Raw genomic sequence first — 27,992 nt, 5'->3', positions numbered from 1 at the left:
GGGAAACGATAAGGGAAAGGGCCCTATGGCTAATGCTGAAGAAGGAGACGATGATGAATCTCTCTATCATTCAGGCTTTACTCCTCCATATGTGCAGACCCAAGCTGAGGTGTACCCACGCAAATCCTCTGTCACAATCAGGCCTCAATAGTTTCAGGCTGGCGCCTCAATGCCAATGAACTTCCAAGTCAGATCAGGCTCTAACCCCAGAGAGAACGCTAATAATCCTGCTATCCCTGATCTCGATGAAATGGCTGAAAAAGAAAAAACAAAGGAGGAATTACCAAAACAGTTAGAGGAAATGTGTAAACGGCTTGAGGAAAAATTCAGGGCAATGAAAAGCACTGAGAACTACCATGGGATTAATGCTAAAGACCTGAGCTTAGTCCTAGATTTGGTACTCCCCTACAAGTTTAAAATGCCAGAATTTGAAAAGTACAATGGGACTAATTGCCCTGAAGTTCATATTACCATGTTTTGTAGGCAGATGGCTGGATATGTTAACAATGACCAACTACTAATACATTGCTTCGATGATAGCCTTGCAGGGGCAGCATCTAAGTGGTACAATCAATTGAACCGTACCAGGATTAGTTCATGGAGGGATTTAGCACAAGTATTCATGAAGCAGTACAGTCATGTACAAGATATGGGTCCTGGTAAAATCACCCTACAAAACATGAAAAAGAAGCCGAACGAAAGTTTTAGGCAATATGCACAAAGGTGGAGGGAGGTTGCCGTCCAGGTTCAGCCACCGCTCCTAGAAAAAGAAACTACGATGCTCTTTATTAACACACAAAAGTCTCGTTCATCACACACATATTAGGATGTGCCACAAAAAGTTTCTCAAATATAATCATGAATGGCGAAATGATTGAAAATGCCATCAGAGGTGGAAGAATAAACGGAGGAGAGAGTAACAAGAAGTCAGCATCAGAGAGAAAAAGAAAATAAGGTGAATAACACAAGTTACTCAAGATCAGTTACTGTAAGTCAACCAAGAAAGGTGGTTGCTAGTCAGCAAGCTCCATCAAGGCAAGATCTCGAGACAAAGACCAAGAAGTTTTAGTTTACACCAATCTTAATATCGTATAGGGAACTATATCAGAGTTTGTTTGATGCACACGTTGTTTTTCCTTTTCACGTGAAACCTCTACAACCCCCATACCCCAAATAGTATGATACAAACGCCCAGTGCAAATACCATGCAGGAACCACAGGGCACTCGATAGAAAATTGCACTGGCTTCAAAAAGTTAGTTGAAAGATTCATCAATATGGGTATAGTCAAGTTCGATGACTCATCTAATACAAAAAATCTGCTACCCAATCATATGGATAATGGGGTGAATGCGATGTATGAAGAAATGTTGGGAAACATTCACATCAATGCCATATATGAAGACACATTTGAAAAGGGGCCTTGTTAGATATTCACCCTTATAAACTTGGGAATGTTCTAAATAATTGGACTGCAGAAGAAATTCCTGTAGTATTTAGAGCTTACTTAGAGTAATATTCAAAACACACTTGTTGCTTTAAAGCCTAGAGGCAATAAGAACCTTTTCATGAAATAGGCTTCTGTCTAAAATCATTATTTCAATAAAATGCATCTTTTTGAGCAAACATTCATTCATTCTTTTCATTTATATATTCTTTTGTTCCTTGGACTCTCTTTTAAATATTATTTTATTCTTCATTCATACAAATAATTGTCTTTAGACTTATTTATTCTATAGAATCCACCTTTGTACCTACAATAGGTCTTTAGATATTAACGACATGAGCGATATTGCTATTGACTTAAAATCTCCTTTTGAGTAAGATATGTGTCTAGGGGGATCTCAGGACTTTGAATATGACTAAGATTGTAACCTATCTCATGATTTGTTAAGGATGATAGAAAAAGATGAAAAATAGATCCTACCTTACAAAAGTCAGTGGACAGTGAGCGTAGTAGAAGAGAAAGAGATTAGAGCTTGTCTTACCACTGAAACAAAGCGAAACATCACTAAATTACTCCAAGATTTCAAAGATATTTTTGTACGATCATATCAAGATATGTCTAGCTTACTAAAAACTATGGATGCTGTTAAGGCTAAAAGGTCCACAAGTGTGTCAGAAGGACACATACTAATGGTTTTACGATAGCCAAGTTAATCACGGGGTTTCAGTACTGCTAGTCCACCATGGAAGGGGATCACATCAGTTATACCATAAATACCAATTTGAGGAAGATAAAACCTATGTGTCTCTTCCATTTCTTCACAAATTTTCTATATGTGGGGTATGGATGTGATGGGGCTAATCTCATCAAAAGTTCTTAGTCAAGATCAATTCATCTTTGTGGTCTTTGATTATTTCGCTAAGAGGGTGAAAATAGCTTCATATGGCAATGTTACAATGTCGAAGTCATTAAATTCCAATTTTTAAAAAAAATCTGATGCCGATAAAGAATGCCAAAAAGGACAATGTCAAAAGTTTGTAGTTTGTTCAAAGATCAAATGCCATAGGCAGCCAAAAAAGAAAAATAAAACAAGGATTGTGGGAAAGATGACCGAGACTTGTAAATATTGGCAAAAAGAAGTTACCATCTACGCTCATCAAAGTAGGCCAGGACCTTTGCTCGGGCAACACCTAGCCCATTGGTTTGTGTAATGTTGAACCCAATCAAAGAAAAAAGGGTTAAAAGCTATCCGTTACAGTCAGATGATGTGAGCTTACGGCAAAGAGATTCATCTTAGAGAATTCCACGAGGGGGACCTAATGTTGAAAAAGATCCTTCTTATACAAATGGATTTTAAAGGAAAGTGGGTTCCAAATTGTGCAGGTCCTTGTGTTGTAAAGAAGGCCTGTTTTGGAGGACTATTGATATTAACCGAGATGGATGCCAAAGACTTGCCCAATTTGGTGAATTCAGATTCAGTCAAGAAGTATTTTACCTGAAAAGGGGGAAGCCAATGTGAAAACCCACAAATGACGCCTTGAGAAAAAAATAAAAAATCAAAAAAAGAGAAGAAAGAAAAAGAGGAGAGGCCAAGACGAAAACCCACAAAGGGTACTTTGAGACCAAAGGGGTTTTGAGTTGAAACCCGAAAAGGGCGGCTCAAATTTTGATCAAAAGTGGGGCATGAGGTAGTCTTGCTATGCCTGAATTAACAATGAGGAAGTATGCTACATCTTAGGGCATTGACAAAGTACTCTAGATCCCCTAAACACATATTAAGCTCAAAATGGTCCTCAAAAAGTTCGTACAGAGAAGCTCAGGCTGCAATATGTGCGACACCTAGTTTTCCATCTTACCCATTTTTGAATTTGCTATCTTTGATTACCTTGTTCTTTTCAAGATACGCCCAAATCAATTTCTTTTTATTGCCTTGGCTATCTTTGATTAATTTAATTATTTCGAGCTATGCTCCTTATTAATTTCCTTCTTGTCTATTATTATAATATTTTTTAAGCATTTTATATTGAAATAATGATTAATGGACTAATAATACTTTCATAAAAGGAGTTTTGCATATTACTTTGGAAGCTTCTAAATAATATGAGAATCTGAAATAGGGCTATTGTTTAGAACTCACCAAGCCTAAGGGTTGGAAATATTGAAAGATGATTATCTCTTCAAATTTTTTTTTTGTTGAACAAAAAGACAAGACATTTCGTCGGTGATACCATCTCGACAAATAACGAGCAATGTCAACTCAAGTGTAAAAGGGGATCATTCTCGGGAAAAGAAAAATGATACTCTGTATTCATGCAAATTTCAAGCATATACATCTGGTCATTACACCCAAGAAATGGTGTAACAGATCAAATTGATTGAAAATGATACAAATTCTATACCTCTGAGTGGCAGCAGGATCGATGGAAGAAACCAAATATTATTCCTTTGAAGTTGTAGTGGGAGATACAAACTTTATGTCCCAGACGGTATAGTGGAAGAGACTCTGAAATTACAACAGGGCAAGCTTGCTGAGCAGAACGTGATTGTTTCTTCGAGTTTTCTATTGAAAAATACCAGTCGAATAAGATAGTAGTGCAATATGTTAGTGATAAGACTCCTAATGAACAACGAATGATGACACCCTAAGTATTAAAAAAAGGGATCATTCTCATTTTGCATTCATATATCATCCATAGCATATCTAATTAGGAGCATTTGACTCATTTCAATCATGGCATCCTAATCATTCGACATAAGCACAGACCCATTCTATAGGTTATGTCCTCTAGAGGATGATATAGTAAGGTAGATTGAAGCTATCAGTCTTGCCTCCCTGAGTTTGCAGTAGAGCAGATTGAAAATAACAGACCTTATCTTCCTGTACTGGCAGTGAAGCATGTCAAAAACATCAGCCTTGCCTCTCTGAGGTTACAGTGGAGTAGGTTAAAGATTGTAGATCATGTCTCCCTAAGCAGTAGTGGAGCAAATCAAAGACGGCGAATCTTATCTTCCCAAGGTAGTAGGGAAGCATATTTAAGCCATCAGTCCTATCTCTGTGAGTAGTAGTGTAATAGGTTGAAGATTGTAAATCCTGTCTCCCTAAGCAATAGTAGAGCAGATAAAAAATGGAGAATCTTATTTTCCCAATGTAGTAGGGAAGTAGATTTAAGCCACCAGTCCTATCTCCCTGAGTAGCAGTGGGGTAGGTTAAAAATTATAGATCCTGTCTCCCTAAGCAGTAGTGGAGCAGATTGAAGATGGCGAATCTTATCTTCTCGAGATAGTAGGAAGCAGATTTAAGCCACCAGTCTTATCTCCCTAAACAGTAGTGGAGTAGGTTGAAGATTGTATATCCTGTCTCCCTAAGCAGTAGTGGAGCAGATCAAAGACGGCGAGTCTTATCTTTCCGAGGTAGTAGGGAAGCAGATTTAAGCCACCAGCCTTATCTCCCTGAAGTTGCAGCAGAGCAGAATGAAGATAGCAAATCTTATTTCCCTGAAGTTGCAGTGGAACAGATTAAATCTATAATCACAAATCTTATCTCTTTGAAATTGCAGTAGAGTAGATTATGGCGAATCTTATCCCCCTGAAGTTGCAGTAAAGTATATTAAAGCCAATAATCCTATCTCCCTAAAGTTGCAGTGGAGCGGATTGAAACCACAAATCTTATCTCCCTAAAGTTATAGTGGAGTGGATTAAAGACACCAGTCTTATCTCCTTTGCATTACAGTGGAACAGATTAAAGATAAATGTAGCAAATCTTGTTTCCCTGGCGTTGTAGCAATGCAGATTAAAGCTAAAGGCAGCGAATCTTATCTCCCTAGTGTTAAGACTGAAAGAAGCGAATCTTATTTCCCTGGCATTGCAGTGGAACAGATTAAAGCTAAAGGTAGCGAGTCTTGTTTCCCTGGCATTGCAGTGGAATAGATTAAAGCTGAAATGAAGCTAATTAAAGCTGAAGGCAGCAAATCCTATCTCTTTGGAGTTACAGTGGAATAGATTAAAACTAAAGGTAGTGAATATTGTTTCCCTGGTGTTATAGCGGAGCATATTAAAGCTGAAGGTAGCAAATCTTATTTCTCTAGCGTTAAAGTTGTAGAAAGCAAGTCTTATCCCACTGAAGTTGCAGTGGGGCAGACTGAAGATGGCAAATCTTATCCCTCTGAATTTGCAGTGGAGCAGATTAAAGCCAATAATCCTATCTCCCTGAAGTTGCAGTGGAGTGGATTAAAATTAGGTATTATCTCCCTAAAGGTGCAACGAAGCAAACTGAATAAACCAATCTTATCTCCCTGAAGTTGCAGTGGAGCAGATTGAAGAAACCAATTCTATCTCCCTAAAGTTACAGTGGAGTGGATTAAAATGATGGATCTTATCTCTCTGAAGTTGCAGTAGAGCAGATCTCATCAGGTCTTATCTCCTTGAAGTTGCAGTGGAGCATACTGAATAAAACAATCTTATCTCCCTGAAGTTGCAGTGGAGTAGATTGAAGTTATAAATCCTGTCTCCCTGAAGTTGCAGCAGAGCGGATTAAAATGATAGATCTTATCTCTCTAAAGTTGCGGTAGAGTAGATCGCATCAGACCTTATTTCCTAGAAATTACAATGAAACAAGTTGAAGCTACAAGTTTTATCTCCTTGAAGTTACAGTGGAGCAGACTGAAGATAACAAATGTTCCCTCGAAGAGCTACAAATCTTATCTCCCTGACATTACAGTGGAGTGGTTGAAGCACTGATTCTTATGCCCCTAAAGATGCAATGGGATGGAATGAGATTACTTGAAGAAGACGAGCACTCAAAGAAGTCAGAACTCGGCAAGACCGAGCAAAATTGGCCCTTTTATAGTCTTTGCTCCATTCTCGTTACACGACAATGAGCAAAGAGGGACAACTGTAATAGGCCAATTTAGCCTGGGCTCACAAAAAAAAAACCCAAAATAATAAAACAAAGTCCAAGTGCAGTCCAAAATTATATCATTTGGCCCGATCGGGATGGCCCATTACTTGAAAAGGTTGAAGGTCTATCTACAAGCTTGACGCATATGGAAACATAATCTTCAAGGATATGTAATCTTAGATATGATATGCAATCTTAGAAGATATGATTTTGTAATCTTAGAGATTTAATTTGTAGATACCCTTTAATCTTAGCCGTTGATGTAATTGATCTGTACCATTGGATTTGGGGAGGCTCAACTATAAATAGAGGCCTCTCCCTTCATTGTAAAACACTTGAGTTTGGAGCAATAATAATTCTTAAGAGCATTCACTCAAATTTCTCCCTCTCTTGCGTTCTTATTTTCTGTGGCTTGTTCTTATTTTGTTCTTTGTCCATCTTCTTTTCTTTTTAAGTTGCTTTCATTTGAGTTGGATTTTGGTGGAGGAATTTCGTTGGGTCTTTATATTGTGAGAGTTAGGCTGACTTAAGCATTTTTTTAACTTTTTTTTTATTTATCCATTTAATTTTTGAATCATTAATTATTCTTTTACTTTTATTCATTTATTTATCCATCAACTTTCTTATTTACATATTGTTCATTCATTTAACCATTCTTATCATTCTTTTATTTTCTTCCATTAATTATATACTTTATTTGTTTTTCATATTGCCCTTTTTTTATCAAAGTTTTTATGCATCGTTTTAATATTACGTCAATTTCCCCAATTTTAAAAAAGAAAACTTTTAAAAATAAGGCAATATTCGGTACTTTTGAGCTTTGAGAAAATTGTGCCCTAACTTACTGGGTTTCGATTTTTTTTCAAATAACCGAATATCCTTTTTAAACTTTAATGCATGACACAAGCTTAGTTTCGAGGGTTAAAATGTCGTATCCTAACTTACTGGATGTGACATCTTATTACTTCAAGACAAGGAGGTCTTAACATCAAATTCGATTTATTCAGGTTTTTAAAGTGGATCGTATTTTAAAATCTTTTTAAAATTTTGAGATTAGGATGTTAATTAATCAATTAGGTGCCAATTTTTTGGTTACGAGGGTGCTAATCCTTCCTCGTGCGTAACCGACTCTCGAGCCTATTTTCTCGAATTTTGTAGACCAAAATTATTATTTTAATAAATCAAAATGTTTTATTAAAATGATTAATCTCAAGGTGACCTGATCACACCTCGAAAAAAGATTGGTGGCGACTCCATTTTCATTTTAAAAGTCGACCCCGTTTTTTCAAAATAAAAAAAAGGTTTCGACAATATATATTTTGAATATTTTAAGATTCTGAATCCTTAATTATATATATATATATTATAATAATTTTATAATATTATAAATATATTATATCATAAATATTCTTTCAAATATTTTTTAATGTTTAATAATAAGTTAATTTATAAAATATTCTTTCAATAAATTAACGTGATGAGATCGTTAGGTGCTTGGATTTGGTGATGGGGGATGAAGAGAAAAGGGATGGAAGTGAAGACATATGTTGAGAAATGGAAAGGGTTAGCGAGGGAAGCCGCCATGAAAGGTGGCTCTATGGATATGAACCTTCAAGCTTTTGTGGATGATGTTACTCAAGGTTGTTGCAAGTAAATTTAAAAATGTATTGTTAAATTATTTTTTTGTTAAAAAATATTTTTTATTTTTTATGTGGCATGCCACATTATCATACTATCATGTGACAACTTCTGGTGATTTCTGTCCGTAACATTAGTCAAATCAACAGATAAATTCTTCAACTCACAATTTTTGTTAAATGAAGAGGTCAATTAATTTTTTTTGGAATCATTGAGAACTCAATTGGTGCAGTTTTTTCATAAAGGCTAAATTATTTTTTTAAATTTGTTATTGTTGAGGGCTATAGCAATAAAAATTTTTGAGGTAAAATGAAAAAATTGTTAAAACTAAACTTGTGATTATGCCTAAAATGTAAAACCAAAAATTTTGAAAATGAAAAAAAAAGAAAATCACAAATTCTGTCACTTATGTTTGCTTAAAATTATAGTTTTGGTCACCAATCTTTTGAAGTAAATATATGGTCACTAATATTATCCATTTGTTACTTTGTAATGACATTGGGATACAATAAAACTTGTATTTTTTATTCATCTAATGCTATTTCAACATTTTCATCTAAAAATTGACATATCATTTTGAATTTGATCTTTTCAAGATAAAATTATTGAAATAATATTAAATTATTAGAAAGAGATACGAGTTTCATGGTATCTCAAATTCATTTAATCTTTATCTCTCTAAGATAGCTGATGTGACACATTAATGACATCATTTCAAACAAAGTTTTAGGTCAAATTGTTCATCTAGTCCTTGTAATTGTTTTTAGGTGAATTTCATTATTATTCTTTTATTTTCTTTGGCTTAAATACACATTTACCCTAATTTTATCACATTCTCCTTCATTGGTATTTATGGTTTAGAAAATTTTACAAATATATTATTTTTAAGAAATTATAAGAAGATTACAAAATTCCAAAATATATAAAAAAAGCTAAGAAAAACCTAGAAATTAAAAAAAAATCATGTTTTTACAAATTGGGAAATACCTAAATTTGTTTTCACCAATTAAAAATTGAAAAATTGTTGGGAAATATCTTTTAGAAATATCATAATTGCATTTAAGACCTCATGATTATCTTTTATAATTTCAGGGTTATCAACTATTTTGAAAACAAAGAAATGCCTTACACCAAAAAAAAAAAAACACAAAAACTAAAACGTCAACATATCACTTTAGCATTGACTTGCGTTTCTACTGTTAGTCTTCTCCAACAAGTTAAATATTTCAATTTGTCTTTGGGGTAGGGTCGAGCAAAACTCAATAGAAACAGATGATATAGGTTGAGTTGGCTCGGTCAAGCCCATGTCCCTAGCTATACGCCCCTCGTAAAATCAATTTTAAAATTAATTATAATAGTTTAAGCGAATTGATTATTGAGTAATGAAATACTTAATTCAACCAATTGATGTAATCAAATTATAATAATTATATATTTACTTTTATGGTATCCTTCATCTCCTTTTTAGAGTTTGTGGCAATATTATTTTTAAGCTCCGAATTTATTTTTTATTTATGAGTACAATGTGTCTTACAATTACATCTGCAGTTTATTTTTTTATTTGAAAATAAATATTATAATATATGAAAACCATATATATATATAACCAAATTTTGTCACACCCATTTTATGTTAAAAATATTTTCTTTTAAATTGAGTATAGGTTGGGTGGTAAAGTACTTATATTTTAATACTAGTAAATACATGTTCAATCTTTAGATTTATAATTTATAATTCTTTTAACTAAAGATGATATACAAGTATGAAAAGACAAAAGTGACATAGTAATAATATTAATTATAAATTTTATAATTTCATAATTGAATTGATGATTGAATTGATGACGTAGTTGAAGGTGGCACTAACTCTAAAACACTTAAATATAGTAATAGCTTAAAAATGAGGGGCTTTTGGTAACCTGGTTGAGAGTAACACCAACTCAATAAAACTCTTACATATTGACTACAAATCCGATCACACACTTATGTGTATGAAAACCACAAATTTAGAATGGAAAGATGTGTTTAAAAATAACATACAATAAAGAATGAAATTTATGGTTTGAAACTAATTAATAATAACACATGAAATATGTACGATATCAAAATGAAAAAAAATAAAAGATTAAATTGTGCATAAAACAAAATTTTATCCTATTACATCAATAAAGTTATATTTATTACCCTCGCCAATTGTTTGTCATTAAGAACATTAAAGTATCCTTGAATGATATAACTTATTCTAAATAGAGTTGATTGGTTGGCTTGGATACCAACTCGATCGAGGGCTTAAAATTATTAAAATATTATTATTTTAAAGAGAAATTAATATTATTATAAGTGTATTTTCACCTTTTCATACTTTTATATAATCTTCAAGTAAAACGATTGAAAAATATTATTTGAGAATCAAACACAAGACTAAAAATTCATATAGAAAATGCTTACTACTCCACTAATAATCATTTGTCGATGTATTTTTGTAAAAGACCTCTCAATCCTCTTAATTTCACAATTGCACAAATTAGTCCCTCTCAAAAAAATTGGAGCAATTTAATCCCTATCAATTTTGAAAGTGAGTAACTAAGGACAATTAATTATGGTATTAAATTCTTCCATCAATCGTAGATAATTTTGATTGGTATAGTTATAAATTTAGCCTTCAATGTTTATATATTTTGTCATTTTTGCCTTAATTTTAAAAAAAATTCAAGAAATTCAATCTCAACATTTACATATTTACATAAACATTGCGGAAATTTTTGTTAAACTAAGACCAAATTGCAAAGTGTGCAAATTTTGAAGGCTAAATTTATTAATATACCAACAAAACCATGTACATTTTATGGAAAATTAACGTCTGATTAATTATTCTTAGTTGCTCACTTTCAAAATTAATAGGGACTAAATTGCTCTGAATTTTTTAGGGTGACCAATTTCCTCAATTTGGAAATTGAGAGAGACTATTGAGATCTTTTACATATTTTTTTATAAATATATTTTTAATATAAAATATATTTGTTCACCCACATCGTGTGTATGGTAAAATATTTTATTGTTGATTAAGTTGGTGTCAAAATTAACTCGACACCAACTCAAGATTAATAATAACAGTATGATAAATAATTTCTTTATTTAATATTCTTAATTTAACATATTGATGTAAATTTTAAGACATGCTTGTCTTGTAGAATTGAGATTATACTTATTGAGTATTGAGTCAGTTTTCCACAATTGTGGGTCTCTATTTGAGCAACACAATTTCAACATTTCTTCATCTCGCTTAATCCAAATGCATTTAGGATTTTTTTTTATATCATTGTTTCAAAAACGATAAAAAAAAACGTGGACATTGAATTTTCTGTTTCACATTCAATTTTTGGATAAGTAGAATTTTCTAACTTATTTTCCATCAACTTCACTTCAATTTTCAATCACAATCTATTGCATTCAAGAGCATCACATCTTTTTGGATGAAACAAACCTCTCAATTTTAAGATAAACGGAATCTATTGCATTCAGGAGCACCACATCTTTTTGGATGAAACAAAGCTCTCAATTTTAAGATAAACGGGTCTTTAGGGTTATTAATTGAGGGCATTTTCCACAATTGACATCATTATTTGCGGGTGATTCGGGGATAATAACATCAACATTTCTGTATCACATTTAATTCAATTCCACATTTAACTTTTAATTTTTAGAGAGATGATTGGGTTACAACAATGGTTTGAAGTGAAGATATTTCAAAAGAAGGCAAATATATCAATTTTTTAAGGGGTCTTTGGAGTTATATGTGACTTTAGCATTATTGACCGACTTTTTTATAGTTAATCTTTTATAATAAGGTAAATATATCAATTTTAATAACATTGACATGTTTTTTAGTAGGGTCGAGCAAAACCCAATTAAAACCTTTCATCACTGCAAAAATGAAAATAATAGAAATGAAAGACTAGCCATTGTATGAGATTTATAATTGTAACTGTCAACGAAATTGGGAGAAATTTTTAAATTTTATGAAATTTTAAAATTAAACTGTCAATAATAGAAAATTGCTTGAGTAACTTGGGATAAGAGGTTGAACATTTCTGGATCACATTACATTTAAGGTGGGTCTTTAAGGTTATACTTTAGTTATTGAGAACATTTTCCACAATTTGCCTTCTTTATTTGTGGGGTAAGTGGTTGAACACTTCTGGATCACATTGCATTTAGGACGGGTATCATTCATAAACTGACTTTACTATAATTAGTCCTTGCTTTACTTTAGGTGGATTCTTCCAACTAGTCCAAGAATTATTGTACAGTTACAATTAATCTTTTTAAATGAGACAAACATTTCAAATTTGTTGGTGTAAAAAATTAACTCAACACCAACTCAAGATTAATGATAATAATATGATAAATAATTTATTTGTTTAATATTCTTAATTTAACATATTGATGTAAATTTTAAGACGTGCATGTCTGGTAGAATTGTGATTATACTTTTTTGAGTATTGACTTAGTTTTCCACAATTGTGGGTCTATATTTGAGCAAAACAGTTTCAACATTTCTTCATCTCGCTTAATCCAAATGCATTTAGAATTTTCTTATTTCATTGTTTCAAAAACATTATAAAAAAAACGTGGACATTGAATTTGTTGTTTCACATTCAATTTTTGGATAAGTAGAATTTTCTAACTTATTTTCCATCAACTTCACTTCAATTTTCAATCACAATCAATTGCATTCAAGAGCACCACATCTTTTTGGATGAAACAAACCTCTCAATTTTAAGATAAACGGGTCTTTAAGGTTATTAATTGAGGACCTTTTCCACAATTGCCATCGTTAAGCATTTTTCAATCTTGTCAATTGTTACGATCTTTTTTAAGCATTTTTCATTAAAATAACGATTAATGGAAAAATAATATTCAAGTAAAAGGATTTCAACATATTGCTTTGAAAGGTTTTCTAAATAGTACAAGGACCTAAAAGAGAACCACTAGACAGAACTAACCAAATCTAAGAGTTGGAAATGTTTGGGAACGAATAGTTTAAATTGTGATTATTTCTTCGGGTTTCCTGTCAAAGGTACCAGCTGAGCAAGAAGGCAGGGTAATGCGTCAATGATACAACCCTGATGAACAATGAGCAATGTCAACCTAAGCATTAAAAGGGGATCATTATTAAAAAATAACATTTTGCATTCATGCAAATATCTTTCATATACATCTAGTTAAGAGCATTTGATTCATTCTGATCATAACATCCTAATCACTTGGCACAGATATAAGCCCATAAAATGGATTCTACAAGTCATGTTCCCTAAAGAACGGTGTAGCAGATCAGTGAAACCACAAATCTTATACCCCTAAAGTTGTAGTGGGACGGATTGAAGTTATCGTGGCAAATCTTATCTCCCTAAAGTTGCAGTGGAGTAGATTAAAGCCACAAATCTTATCTCCCTGAAGTTATAGTGGAGCAAATTGAATATAGCAAATCTTATCTCTCTAAAATTGCAGTAGAGAAGATTAAAGCTACAAACCTTATCTCCCTAAAGTTGCAGTGGAGCAGGTTAAAGATAACAAATCTTATTTCCCTTAAGTTGCAGTGGAGCAGATTAAAGCGACAAATCCTATACCTCTGAAGTTATAGTAGGTCAGATTAAATCAGGTTACAATTCTTATCTCCCTGAAGTTGCAGTGGACCAAATTGAAGATAACAAATCTTATCTCTCTGAAGTTGCAGTAGAGCAGATTAAAACCATAAATCTTATCTCCCTGAAGTTACAGAAGAGCAGATTAAAACCACAAATCTTATCTCCCCGAAATTGCAGTGGAGTAGATTGAAGTTACAAATCTCATCTCCCTGAAGTTGCAATGGAGTTGATTGAAGATACAAGTTTCATCGCCCTAAAGTTATAGTGGAGCAGATTAAAGCTACAAGTCTAATCTCCTCGAAGTTGCAGTGGAGTAGATTGAAGCAACAAATCTTATACCTTTGAAGTTGTAGTGGGTTAGAATGAAGCTACTTGAAAAGAGGAGCACCAAAGAGGTCGAGATTCTACAAGACCAGGAAAAATTAGCCCTTTTTAAAGTCTTTGATCCATTCCCGTTGCACGACAATGAGCAAAGAGAGGCACCTGTAACAGGCCAATTTAGCCCGAGCTTAAAAAAACCAAACCAAAAAATAATAATAATAATAGTCCAAAGTCCATCAGGCCCATTTTACAATTACAAAGCCCAAATTAAACAAAAAAAAACCCTAGTGGCCCAACAAGCCCAAAACCTAAACAATTTTCAGAAAAAAAAGAGGGAATAAAACCCTAGCCACCACTCCCCATTTCGCCACATCAACGCCGCACCCTAGTGCTTGCCACCACCAACTGCCCACCATCGCCACCGTCACTGCCTGTAAGGAAAAAAGGAAGAAAAGATAGAAACCAAACAAGAGCAGTTGAAATAGGAGAAAATAGATAAAAAAATATTTTGTGAATCGACTATAAAAGCCAAAGAAAAAAATGTATTTAGGGGATTTTTTTTTAAATGAGGAGAATCGAAAAAAATAAATCAAATACAAAAGGTGATTTCATTTTTTGTTTATTTATTTTCTGAAAGCAAAAAAATAAATAAAAACACACACATATATCTATATATAAAGAGGCAAACAGAAAAAAGAAAAAAAAATGAAGCTTTCTTTTTTACCTTTTTAGGCTCTTAGTCCTCAGATCTGGGCTTTGGAAGTCAAAAGGCCAAAAAAAGGCACTTTTTTCATTTTTCAACCATCATGGATAACGGAGCTATCACCAGCGACCAGCGGTCGATGCGGCGGAGCTCGGCAGCTCCCTTGGCAGGACATGGGGCTCCCTTAGAGAAAAAAAAAGAGAGAATGAAAACTTTTTCTTTTGAAAATAGTTAAAAGCGATTTTTTTTCTAATTTTTTACTTATATAAGCCCTCAAAACGGCATCATTTTGGGCTTATGCTTCAGATGCCAAAACGGCATCGCTTTGGACCCGAACCGATCTGACCCGACCCAACCCAACAAGGATCTGCGTGTTTTTTAAATGGGGGTATAATTGACACCCTAATTCTTCTGCTTTTTAGCCTTTTTTGAATTTAGTCCTAGGTTTTTTTCTATTTTTTTAGATTGCACCATTAATTTCAAATATTTTTCAATTTGGTCCTCTGACCGTTGACCCCTCGGGGAAGGACACGTGTCTAGGAGCTTTGGGATAATTTCCCATTTAGTCCCTATTTATTTTAGCACCTTTCATTTTGGTCCCTATTCTGTTTTTTATTTTTTTTACAATTTATGCCTTTAAATTTCATTTATATTTCGATCTAGCCCTTGTGTGTTTATTTTATTACAATTAGGCCCCTTTATTTTATTACGATTTACCCTTTTAATTTCATTTAAGTTATGATTAAGTCCTTTATTTATTTTAATTCTTTTATTTATTTATTTACTTATTTGCTTATTTATTATGCCTTCATTTTTTTATTTAAAATTGGTTTTTTATTTTCTTTTCATTGAGCATTATTTATTTGTTTTTATTATTTTATTATTTATGTATTACTTCTTTTTATATATATTTAAAATTAGATTGTTTATACTATTCTATTTGTGCAATTTTTTATTTATTATTTATTATTTCTCGTTATTTTATTATTTCTTATTATTTTGGATATCTTCATGTCATGTTTATATATCTTTTAATCATGCATATTCCATTTTTTATTTATCTTAAATTACATCATTTATTTATTATTACCATGATATGATTGTTAATATTAATATTAATATTAATATTATTATAATGATGATGATTATTATCATAATATTCCTTCATTTACTTATTATTTATCATTCTACGTATATAGTCATTTTAAATTATTTTGTTATCACTATACCATACATTAGGTTTAAACATTTATTCATTTGCATATCACGCCCGAGTAAATTAAATGCATATCACCTTAAATGTTACGTTAGTTTTTTTTGCTCGATGCATAAAAAATGAAATTTTTGAACCAAGGTAAATGTTCATTATTTTGGAATTTGAAAAGTCGTGCTCCTAACTTACGAGATATGACTTCTTTCTAAAACTGAGATAGTCGGATATCTACTTTAAAATAAAGAAAAATAATAAGATTTTAGCGTTTGTTATCATTTTCGAGGATTTAAGGTATTGTGTTCTAACTTACGGGACATAATTTCTTCTTCTTGATTAACTTGAAATAAGCCCCTTTTTGTGCAAATTAATTTAGTTAAGTAATGTCTTAATAAGGGATCATATTTTAAGTTCTCTTCAAATTTTTAATTTTCGACACTAAAGACATCAAGTAATCAATTAGGTACTAATTTTGGGCACAACGAGGGTGCTAATCCTTCCTCGTGCGTAACCAAATCCCGAACTCATTTTTTGGACTTTGTAGACCGAAGCACATTGTTTTTGTGAATCAAATATCTTATTAAAACGATCAAATTACGAGGCGACCCGATCACAACTCATGAAAGTGATTGGTGGCGACTTCCATTTTCATTTTAAAATAAAAAGTTGATTTCAAAAAAAAAAAGGTCACGACGCATACCATAAATTTATTTTTCAAAAAGAATTTTAAAATATCTTTATATATATATAAGTCCAAATTGTACTCGAGTAACCTACTGTATAAAAAATGTCTTAAAAAATATTATTTTTCAATTCCAAAAGAGTTATTCCATTTATAGAACCATAGAACTTTAAAATATAAGCTCTATTAAATAAAATTAATAATATTTTGAAACAATAAATGTTGACTTTATTTTAAATTGACATTATCTAATTCTTTTTAATATATATTGCTAAGCTTTACATTAATATACATGATTTATTTGTTTGTTGTTATTATTATTATGACTATTATTATTATTATTATTATTTCTATGATTATAATATTATACTTATCAGGCTCCAATCATTCGATAAGAAAAAATAAGTGTTGGGTGTAATGACAAAGCACGTTACACTCTTAAGGGGAGATCAGGGTTTGGACAAGGGAAGAATATGATTCGAATTTTGGAGACGACATTCTTGAAATGAGCAACCACGAATCCAGATTATGAACCATAAAACGAACATAAAAAGTACCAAAAAAACACGTTTATTATCAAAATAGTAATCCATCCCAAGGCATAAATTAACAAAATTCACCATCCAACCGTGTAGACTATTTTATATATATATATATATATATATATATATATACACTATATTTGTTCTTCCTGCAAATGTTTATTATATTTAAAAATTAGAATATATGGTTATTGAGCTTTAGTTGAATTAATATTGATATTATTTTCAGTGCAAAAGAACGTCAGTTCAATCATGTTTAAATGCGTTTTATCCTCCCATTTAGGAGTTGGAGAGGATTCTCAATAGTTAAATTATATCAGTTTTGTCTATTTCAAAATGATTTATAAATAATATAAGTAGAAAATTTAAAGAAAATACATATTCATATTCATCGGCTTTTTCATTATTTGAGTTTTTTCCCACAAGTAAACCGAAAAACTTAATTTTTATTCAAGTTGATCCGAATAACTTAATTAACTCAAATAACTCGAACTATTTAATTCAAAATTTAAATTTTTATCGAATTATTCAAATTGAATTGGATTTTGCTCACCCTAAAAATGCTAATTAAGCAAAGTATTGAGGGATTATTTTTGCTTCCATTGAGACGAACTTTATAGTTTTCAATAGCTAAAGTCTTTGGAAGTAAGGAACTGATGTAAACAATAATTATTGTTTATTTACCTTCTAAAAAATCTAGATGATGCATGTTTCGGAACATAGTTTTCATATCATTAATTAATTACTATCTAGTCAATAAATTTGTGTTTTATTTAGGATTAATGTGTTTTTCTAATGAGTGTTTTCAAAATAAAATTCTAACTAAACTATATTAAACATCAAGAGCTCCAACTTGTATAAAATCTAATCTATTAATGGATGTTTCAAACAATTTTAAAATATACATGTTGTGCATCTTCTTGACTCTGTCAAGTCTTTCCAATTTTTCTTTTCCAAGATGATATAATAATCAAAGTTGCAACATGTAAATTGTAGTTTTGTGTGGAAAAAATTTCCTAAAAAATAATTGCCATGGAAATTTCATGAGTTCTTCCCTCTTGTTTTATATTTCTTTTAACAATGCATTTGAAATTTTCACCCTATAATATGATTTAATTGTATATGTCAATTGTCAAGCTTTGAAAATTTTGCTACTTTTTACAATCACAACACACATGGATTGCCCTATAAATAGTAGCCTAAAATGGAGATTATGCTGCACTCATCCTATAAATTTTATCTAATATATATTGTCCAAAATGAAAGCAATATTTCTCATATTATGCATTCTCTTGGCTTCCATTCTTGCGTTTCCCACTTCCACAATGGCTCGAGAACTGGCTGAGAAGGGTAAGAACAATCATATTTTGTGACTAATACCCATATATTTCCTTTAATTTCTGGTTTATTTTATTGTTTGTTAATTCTGCAGAGGCAATCCCATCTCCAACTCAATGTGCGCTAGATCCTACTCGGAGCTGTACTCCGAAGACTCCTCCTAACTGCCCAATTTACAGTCGAAACTGCCATTAATATTATGTTCTGGAATATTATGTTTAATAAATTTGCCAACTTTTGTGTTTTATTGGCAAAGGAAATTAGAATCTAAAGTTTCATGCATGGTTTGTGTTTGATTGATGTGATTGTGATGTTATTTCTACTGCTTGAGATAACAAAATAATAAAGAAAAGATTGCATTTCTCATATTTTTTATATTTTCTCAATGCTCCATATGATAAATTTGGATGGATGGCATGATATAAATATAATGAAAATTTTCTTTTGAAATCTCTGAGATGTCTCTATTTAAATCATCAATATTTATAGTCTGACGTTTATTTTGTTATGTAAAGACAAGCCATTGTATGAAATTTATAATTGAACTGTCAACAAAATTGGGAGAAAATTTTAAATTGTATGAAATTTTAAAAATTAAACTGTCAGTAATAGGAAATTGCCCGAGTGACTTGGGATAAGTGGTTAACCATATCTGGATCACATTGCATTTAAGAGGGGTCTTTGGAGTTATATGATACTTTAACATAGACTTTTCTATAATTAGTCACTGCTCTACTTTGGGTGAATTCTTCCAACTAGCATGATAGTTGATGTTACTCTCCAAGAATAATTGTAGCGTCCTCTTCCAACTAGCGTAGAGTTATCTTTATTCCTACCCCACGCGGGCAACAAACCACTGATCAAATTATTTTGAAGATATCACTTTTTGAATCCATGAGTTTTGTTTTCCTTTTTGTAAAACAGATATCAAGAGATACCAAAAATTATTTTACTAAGAAATTTTAATTCACTCAAAAAGTAAGTGTTTTATTTTAAGGGATCACAATTAAACATTAAATTTTTCATTTTTAATTTTTTTATTTTTTTAACAACTACGTAATTAACGAGTACCAATTTTTGGTGTTGTAGGGCTGCTATAACTTTCCCTATATGTAATCGACTCTTGAACCCACTTTTTCCTCTACAATTCAATGCAAACCTTAAATTTATCTTTTCAAAAGAATTTTAAAATCTCTTTTGTACAGCCCAAATTTTCCCGGGCCTCCAAACCAAACAGTTAACCTAATTTTGAAGCCCAACTACAATACCCGGCCCAAGGCCCAAAATCTAAAACGGCCCATTGGGGCCCAAAAACTAAACAACATAGGGAACCCTAGGGTTCCCTGCCCTTGCCTCGCGCCGCTGCTACCCATGTGCGTCTTCAGCGCGCACCACGCCCGAGGTCTGCCACCGCCAGCTGCGCCTTGCATCAAAATGGAAGCTTTCCGTCTCCGTTGACTTCATCAGGTCCTGCAAACGAAACAAAAAGACGAAAATAAGGCAGAGACAGAACACAAGAAACAGTAACAGAAGTGAAATAGAACGGTATCATTATTTTCGGCTATAAAAAGCCGAATCAAACAAATGTAATCTGGGGGATTCGATTGAAAAAAAAACATTGCCGAATCAATAAAAAATCGAAAATCTTTGAAGAAATGTTCTGATTTCTTTTTTTCATTCGGTCTCCGAATTTATTTATTTCTTTTTGTGTTCTTTTTCTGTTCTTTTAAAGCATATATATGTATATAAGGTTATATATATATAATAAAAAAGGAAAGGACGAAGTTCTTACCTCGGTGCCGTCGAAGCTCTTCTTCATTCCGTCCAAATCGGAGCTGAAGAAGAGAGGCTTCTAGTTTTTGAAGCGGTAGAGACGAAAAGAGGGAGGCTAGGGTTTCATATTTTTGCTTTGTTTTCTTAAAGAACGGCAGATTAGAGTAATTTGGGAAGTTTTTTTTATTTTTTTATTTTTTTATTTTATTATTTTTTTATTTTTAAATACGAAACGACGCCGTTTAATGGCCTATGCTCGCTCTGTGACCCGACCCAGGGAAGGATCCGCGCGTTTTGTGTTATTGGGTAATTGGCGCGTAAGGTCCCTTTTCTTTCGCGCCGTCGTGCAATGGGGTCCTTTTTGTTTTTTTAAAATTCAGCCGCTTAATTTTCTGCGTTTTTCATTTTAGCCCGCGCCAAAACGCTGTGCATAATAATGGGAACATTTTCTCAATCAGCCCTCTGTTCTTTGGGGCGCATTGTAATTTGGTCCCTGGGGATCTTATTTTTGTTTATTTGCGTTTTGAACCCCGAACTTTGTTACAAGATTTGATTTAACCTGCTTGTTTTATTTATTTTAGTTATTTTGTAAGCAAATTAGATTATTATTATTATTATTATTATTAGTTGCTCATTTATACTTTTTTAATTTTAGATCTAATTATATATATGTACATATATATACATGTACGTGTACATATTTTTATAGCTTATCTATATATATGTATATATATATATATATATACATACATACTTATTTTATATTTTATAATTTATATACACATCTATATATCTATATACATATGTTATTTTCATAAATATATATGTATACCTATATATATTCTTTATATGTTTAAAATGCATCCCTTTTTACATATATAGTTTGTATATTTTATAGCGCATATACATACATATTTTTCATATTTTAAAACATATATAGGCATTTTTAATACATTTGCGTACATAAATTTTTATTATTATATATATATATACACATACTTGTATATTATTTATATTTTATACTTTATACTTTACATATATATATATATATATTCCTATAACTTTTTATATTTATATGCATATATACATACTTATGTTTTTCTTATATTTTTAACTTACATACATACCTGTCTATATCTATATACTTATTTTTATAAACACATACATATTTATCCTTTTACATTCTCTTTATTTATTTATTTACGTTTTCATTGGCATTTTAAAGGAATGCTTTAACTTTACTTGCTTATATACTTGTTATTTTGCATGTTATTAATTTGTCTCTTTTATTCATTCATTTTATTATTGTTGCTCGTATTATTTTTATACTATCACATTCAATATTGCTTTGTACGCATATTAACCTTATATTTCATTTTAACTATTTCGAGTTAGATTAATTTATCTCGATGCATAAGTTTCGATTTTCAAATAAGCAAAATCTCGTGTTTAGATTCAAGAAGGTCGTACCCTAACTTACTGGGTTTCGATTTTCACAATAAATCTAAATACATGAATCTTTTCAAACTCAAGTTTTAAATGATCTCGGGAATTAAGAAAAGATCGTGTCCTAACTTACTAGGCACGACCCCTTTTTTAATCCGAGATAGCTGAATATCTTTTAAATAAGTGAATTTTCAGTATTCATTCGCGCATCGGGAATTCAAGACATTGTGTCCTAACTTACTGGATATAATTCTCTTTCTCGATTAACGTGAAATATGTCCTTTTCCCATAAATTTTCAACATATCAATAAAGGATCGTATTCTAAATTTCTTTAAAGATTTTAATCTTCGACACTAAGACATTAATTAATCAACTAGGTACCAATTTTGGGCGTTATGAGGGTGCTAATCCTTCCTCGTACGTAACCGACTCCCGAACCCGTTTTCTGAATTTCGTGGATCAAACTTGTTGTTTTAATAAAATTAAATTGTTAATTAAAAACAACCACTTTTCGAGGTGATCCGATCACACCTCATCAAAAAGGATCGGTGGCGACTCCAGTTTTCGTTTTCATTTTTCAAAACCTAAGTCGACCCCGTTTTCATCAAAAAATGGTGTCAACAGCTTGGCGACTCCACTGGGGACTAGATCCAAAAATAAGAGAGTCAAGCCACGAGTTGATTATTTCTTGTCTTTTTGTCGAAAATTGATAATTTGGATTAAATTTACGATCCTTTCATTGTATTTCATTTTTATAGTTTGTCATTTCGCTATATTTGCTTTATTTGTTCAACTCTCTCGACATAGTTTTGCATATTGCATTGCATGACCGTGGGTCACACCCTTTTAAGTGGGAGTGAGAAACTACGCCTTCGTGAGGTTTTCACCTCTGCACGGGATAGTGAATCGCTTTCGGGATACATCCGTACCTATGTCTTCATGAGATTTTCATCTCCGCATGGCCATAGGGAAATGTATTCCCCTGAACTGAACTTGGTCCATATGAGCCTATAATGGGTGAGGATCGAGGAATCTGCTGGTTCAGGTACCCTTTTTTTAGAACTGAATCGCATATAGAAGCCTTTAGAAACCCATCCTAGGTAGAGCCACTCCAAACCCCTAGTGGTCACCCGATTAGGTACTTTTGTTTTCCTTGTTTGCTTCTGTTTTTTACTAACCCATCTTGTTTTGTCTTGATTATGATTGCATTCATTTGCATCTTAGGAAAGAGATATTGATTCAAATCCAATTACTAAATTAGAAAGCTTGTCATGGAATTCGGATTCCTTGATAAAGGGGAAAACAATACGGTTGCTTGAATATATTCTAAGAAACACAAGAAGAGCGATGGAAGAGTTCGTGACATTGCTTCGTGGCCTGAGGATTCAAGGCGATTGTCTAAGAGCCTTCGAAGTTCCAACCCCTTAAAGAAGCTGACAAGCCTTATAAAGACGGGTAGATGGTGGATCGCGACCAAGATTAAGAAAAGGAGCTAGCAATGGCATCTATTAGCGAGATTACCTCAAACATGCAGATAAAGAAAAAGATCGATATTGTCTCTTGGAATATAAGGGCGAAGCCGTACATGCCTCTACTTTATGTAAACGAATTTGCTTTCTAGAAAAGTTTCCTAAATGTAATTGAATTAGAATCAACGTCTCTTTAGGCATTCATTTCATGCATCTACATATCATCATATGCATTAAAGTTTTAAAAAGGGAGCCTAATTAATTTAAAATTATGACAGAATCACCCTGGAAACTAACAAAAATTCGCCAACCGTTTATCACTATGGTACCCGTCGCAAGACAAAAGCCATGGATCAAATATTCGAAAGACTCGAACAACTCCAAAAGAAGATGCAAGAACAAATGCAAGAGCGGTTAGAGAAGATTCAAGAACATATGAGGAACGAAATGACAGAGTCTCAAAAAAGCATGATAGCTGAATTGACGCAGTTGTTGAAAGGGGGAAACGACAAAGGAAAAGACCCCGTGGTTAATACAGAAGAAGGAAATAATGATAGCCCTCTCTATCCCCCAGGTTTCAGGATCGGTGGCGACTCCCGTTTTCGTTTTCATTTTTCAAAACCTAAGTCGACCCCGTTTTCATCAAAAAAATGGTGTCAACATGTTTATAAAAGACGATTTTTTTAGGTGACCAATCACACTTAACAAAAAAAATCGATGGCAACCCCTTCCTAATAAATGTAAAAAACTTTTTAAACAAAATATAACAGACATGTCTATGTTTCCTAGGTTATCTCATATTAAAATCCAAAGAAAATAAAAAGATTCTAACAATTATTGCTTTTTAGTGTTGCTTTTGGGAATTTAAATGTATTTAGTCAGATTCTAAACCTACCCGTAGATTCTTTCCTATCCCAAGATTATTACGTACATTGAAAATCAACATTCATTATATTACTAAAGTAGTGATTATAGTGAGTAAAGTCTGATTCCATTCGAAAAAATGGAAAAGAAATTCAAAATTCGAGTTAATTGATTTAGTTATTTGATTCAACTCGAATAAGTAATTGGAGTTTTTGACACCAATTTTTAGATAAAATGGGATCGACTTGGATTTTGAAAATGAAAACGAAAAAAACAGGAGTCGCCACCAATCCTTTTTTGATAAGGTGTGATCATATCACCTTGAAAAGTGGTTGTTTTTAATAAACGATTTGATTTTATTAAAACAACGATTTTGTTTCACGAAATTCAAAAAAATGGGTTCGGAAGTCGGTTACGTACTAGGAAGGATTAGCACCCTCGTAACGCCCAAAAATTGGTACCTAGTTGATTAGTTAATGCCTTAATGTCGAAGATTGAAAACTTTAAAGAGATTTAGAGTACGATCCTAAAAAAACTCGAACGACATGGATTGAGATTTAAGAAGATATTAGGCTATTTGGTTCAACGAGAAATCGAAACCCAGCACGTTAGGGCACGTTTTCTTGAATTTTCAAATGCAAAATATCGCTTTATTTTGAAATTTAAAAGAATATTTTAGCTATTTGGTCGAACGAAAAATCGAAACCCAGCACGTTAGGGCAAATTTTCTCAAATTTCCAAATGCAAAATATTGCCTTATTTTGAAATTTTAAAAGGATATTTTAGCTATTTGGTCGAATGAAAAATCGAAACCCAGCACGTTAGGGCACGTTTTCTCGAATTTCTAAACGCAAAATATTGCCTTACTTTGAATTTTTAAAAGGATATTTTAGCTATTTGGTCGAACGAAAAATCGAAACCCAGCACGTTAGGGCACATTTTCTCGAATTTCCAAATGTAAAATATTGCCTTATTTTGAAATTTTAAAAGGATATTTTAGCTATTTGGTCAAACAAGAAATCGAAACCCAATAAGTTAGGGTGCAATTTTTCGAATATCGAAATACGAAATATATTGAATAAAGTAAAATATAATGTCGTGAAAAATGCGAAAACAAATTATATTAGATACGCATAACAAAAAAATAATAAATACGATGGTGTAAAAATAATCTGACGATAATAACGAAAAAATAAGATAAATAAAGAGACAAATTAATAGCATAAAAATAAAAATGAAATGAAACATTCTTTTTTTTTAAATAATAATGAAAGCGTAAATAAATAAGTAAATAAAGAAAATGAATATATATAAAAGAAGAAGATATATAAGTATGTATATGTATATATGTATATTAAAATTATAAAGTATATAAAAATATATAAGTATGTCTATATATATATATGAAAATTTAAAAATGTGCACGTATGTATATATATGACAAAATGTAAGTATGTACATATACAACAAAATTTGAAACTAAAATGACATAAATAAGTAAATCATAACAATAATAATAATAATGTAATATAATAGTAATAATAATATTAAAATAGTTAATTTAATGCTAAAATAACTCTAATAACACATATGGGATTAAATAAAAACAGTTTAATAATAATAATAATAATAATAATAATAATAACAGACCCAGGACTGAATTGGAAAATAAATAAAATCAAAGGGGAAAATTTAAAAGAGAAAAAAAATCTGGACCCGAACAAAACGCGTGCGAAGAAATGGGGACCGATTGGGAAAATACCCCCAGCCTTGCGCGCAGCGTTTTAACGGATTAAAAAGAAATAAATAAAAAGATATAGGGCCAAATTAAAAGAAAAGAAAAAAACAGAAAAGGACCAAATTGCAACACTTCGCGAAGGAGGAAGGACTGCGCGCATAATTATACCATTTAGGTAAACATGCGAATCATTTGCCTGGAGCGGGTCGGGTCACGAGTCGGCCTCCCCAAAACGATGTCGTTTTATGTCTGGGGAGGCCACCCAAAACGCTGTCGTTTCAGCTTTCCATTTAAGCCCTCTTTTTATTTTTTTGTTCATTTATTCCCCCATTAGAAAAAATCCATGCCTTCCGGTCGTTGGGCTTCCCACCGCCGTTCACCGTCCGGCGCACCGCCACTAAACCGACGGCCGACGAAGCGTGATGAAGGGATTTTAAAGGCCGACTCTAGGCGGGCTATGAGGTCGGGCTTCGACTGGAGGAGACGAAGAGCCTTGCACCCCATTTTTAAACCCAATTCCGATGACGACGAGAGGACATCCGTCGACGGAGCTACAGAAAGATTCAGGTGCGCTCCTTTTCTTTTTTTGTTATTATTTCTATATTTTTCTTATTAAAATGAAGTTGTAAAAAGAAAAAAAAAGATAACAAAATAAAATGAAATAAACGAATCGAAAATAGTAAAGGTTTAACCTTTTTGAACTTCTATTTTTGCTGTTTTGATTTCTAATGTGCGTAAAAAAATAAAAAGATGATGTTCGGGCTCTTATAGTCAGATTAAACAACTCTTAGGTTCTATTTTTTTGTCGTTCTGCCATTGTTTCTTCCACTGTTGTGTGTGGGTCTTCATTTTGCAGGCATCAGACCGTCGGTGGTGGCAAAGGGCCTGCGTGAGGAGGCTGGCGGCACGGGTCAGAGGCAATGCAGGCAGAGGCCTAGGGCGCGGCGCACATAAGGCTGGGGATTAGGGTTTTTTTGCTGAAATGTTTTAGGTTTTTGGGCTTGTTGGGCTAGGTTTTAATTTGGGCTAGTTTGGGTTTGATTTGGGCCATGTATCTGGACTTGTTAATTATATTGGTTATTGGGTTATTTTTGGTTTGGGCTCGGGCAAAAATGGCCTATTACAGTTGCCCCTCTTTGCTCATTGTCGTGTAATGAGAATAAAGCAAAGACTTCAAAAGGGCCAATTTTGCCCAGTCTTGCCAAGTCTCAACTTGTGTTGGCGCTTCTCTTCTTCTAGTAGCCTCATTCTAGTCCACTGTGTCTTATCGCTTTGATCCACTTCACGGCATTTTAAAGAGATGACTTCAATCTACTCTGCTGCAACTCCATGGGGATGAGGTTTGTGGTCTTCAACCTGTTCCACTGCAACTTCAAGGAGATAATGTTTGATATGATAAGTTCTAATTCGACCTACTGCAATTTCAGAGGTATATGATTCATCATTTTAATCCGCTCTACTGCAACTTTAGGGAGATAGGATTAGTAGCTTCAGTCTGCTCCACTGTAACTTCAGGGAGATAAGACTCGCTATCTTCAGTCTGCCCAACTGCAACTTCAGGAGGATAAGACTGGATATGATCTGCTCTACTGCAACTTCAGAGAGATAAGATCGGTGGTTTTAATTCGCTCCACTACAACTTTAGGGAGATAGGATTCGTTTCTTTTGCCTGCTCCGCTGCAACTTCAGGGAGATAAGACTGGTTGCGATCTACTCTACTGCAACTTCAGAGAGATAAGATCTGTGGTTTTAATCTACTCCATTGCAACTTCAGGGAGATAGGATTAGTTTCTTTTGTCAACTCCACTACTGCTTAGGGAGATAAGATTGGATGTGATCTGCTCTACTGCAACTTCAGAGAGATAAGGTTTGTGGTTTTAATCCGCTCCACTGCAACTTCAGGGAGATAGGATTGGCTTCTGTCTGCTCCACTGCAACTTCAGGGAGATAAGACTGGATGTGATCTGCACTACTGCAACTTCAGAGAGATAAGATCTGTGGTTTTAATCCGCTCCACTACAACTTTAGGGAGATAGGATTCACCGTCTTTAGTTTAATTAACTGCAATGTTGGGGAAGTAAGATTCACCGTCGTGGCTTTAATCTTTTTAATTGTAATTTCGGGGAAGCAAGATTCGCCGTTGTAGCTTCAATCTTTTTAATTGCAACGTCGGGGAAACAAGATTCGCCATTGTAGCTTCAATCTGTTCCACTGCAACACCAGGGAAGTAAGATTCACCGTTGTGGCTTCAATCTTTTTAATTGCAACGTCGGGGAA

At 32.7% G+C, this 27,992-nt stretch overlaps 1 long non-coding RNA gene across 1 annotated transcript; it reads left to right on the top strand.

The window, feature by feature from the left end:
- The first annotated feature begins 18,003 nt into the window (after window positions 1–18,003).
- On the top strand, window positions 18,004–18,792 carry LOC128040949 (uncharacterized). Its single transcript, XR_008195707.1, has 2 exons — window positions 18,004–18,436; window positions 18,519–18,792. It is a non-coding gene; the product is annotated as an uncharacterized LOC128040949 (long non-coding RNA).
- Window positions 18,793–27,992: the final 9,200 nt, after the last annotated feature.

The sequence above is a fragment of the Gossypium raimondii genome, chromosome 5 (genome assembly GCF_025698545.1).
Source record: "Gossypium raimondii isolate GPD5lz chromosome 5, ASM2569854v1, whole genome shotgun sequence".
NCBI classification, from domain to species: domain Eukaryota; kingdom Viridiplantae; phylum Streptophyta; class Magnoliopsida; order Malvales; family Malvaceae; genus Gossypium; species Gossypium raimondii.
The sequence above is the reverse complement of the archived record's forward strand: the minus strand, read 5'-3'. Positions and strand labels throughout refer to the sequence as shown.